A 1232-nucleotide genomic window follows, 5' to 3' on the forward strand; every position below is an offset into this window, starting at 1 on the left:
GTGTGTGTGTTTGTGTGTGAAGGAGAATGAGAGTTACTGAGAGGGATGATGCAATAAAAGGAATCATTTTCACTGATAGGTGTTCAATAAAGATGTGTTACAGCATTTTTAAAATTCAGGTCAAGCACTGAGGGAATGATCTTCAAGAAAAACATCGAACAGGATTCATTACACAGCTTGAATGTCAACCTGATCACTACCACTGAGAGCCCTGACATTTGAATTGACCGTCAGTCCAGCAGGAGAAGATGCTTAGAAATGTGTGTATGTCTATGTGTGTGTCTAATTAGAAGTGTATGTGTGGGTGTGGGTGTGTGCAGTGCTTCATGTGCTTGTGTTTTTCGTGTGCACTGACACAGGTGTGTGTGTGTGTGCTGACAGGGGAGAGGATCAGTGTAAGTTATGACTTTTCTGTAGATGTGATTAGCCCTTGTCACTGTGAGGATTACTAATACATAAGGATTCATAAAACATAAAGCCTCCAGCGTTTCTTACCTTCAGCACAATGTGAGGGGAATCCAATTATACAAAGTGTAAAAGTCTGAATAATACGAAATAGAAAAAGCCAAAAAGGGATTTTTAAGTGTTTTGGGCTCAAGTCCAGAAAGTCTGTGTGGCTGCTCTCCCCCACCCCATCTCTACTGGCATGTATTCAGATGATATCAAATGAGGTTAAATCTGCACTTACTGAAAAATAATGTCTGCAGGCTGGTAAAACTTTCATTCCTGTGAGTCAGTACTCTTCCATGCATGAAAAGGGAGTAGAACAAGGAGATATAGTGTAGATATTTTTCTATAAGGGACCAGGTAGCTGGACTTGACTCTCAGGGCTCTGCAGCACAAGCTGCAAACACAATACCTCTCATTTTTTACTGTCCAGGAGCCTGATCTCTTACCATACTAGTAACTCTGTGAGGCTCTGTGAGGCTATAGCTTGACACAACTGTGCTTTGAGCAAAACGCTAACTCAGCATGCTAACATATTCACAGTGACAATGCTAACATTCTGATTCCCAGTTGGTATAATGTTTACTATGTTTTCTATGTTCATTTAGCAGGTTAGCATGCTAATATTTGCTCATTTGCAATAAGCACAAACTGCACTACAGGATGATGGGAATAAGTTGCAAGATCATTAGTTTTGCAGAGACCAAAATATTGATCAAATTAAAATGTTAAAAGCTTGATGAAATGAGTTATTAGTGTACATCCTGAGGGGAATATGAATGTCT

General features: G+C 39.8%; 1 protein-coding gene across 1 annotated transcript in view; it reads right to left on the reverse strand.

Annotated features, from left to right (window-relative positions):
- The window catches only part of kif5ab (kinesin family member 5A, b), a 66591-nt gene that overhangs the window by 31604 nt on the left and 33755 nt on the right, over positions 1-1232 (reverse strand). The window lies entirely within an intron of this gene.

This window comes from Morone saxatilis, unplaced genomic scaffold, assembly GCF_004916995.1.
Source record: "Morone saxatilis isolate NCDOM2014 unplaced genomic scaffold, NCSU_SB_2.0 Contig18, whole genome shotgun sequence".
Taxonomy (NCBI): domain Eukaryota; kingdom Metazoa; phylum Chordata; class Actinopteri; family Moronidae; genus Morone; species Morone saxatilis.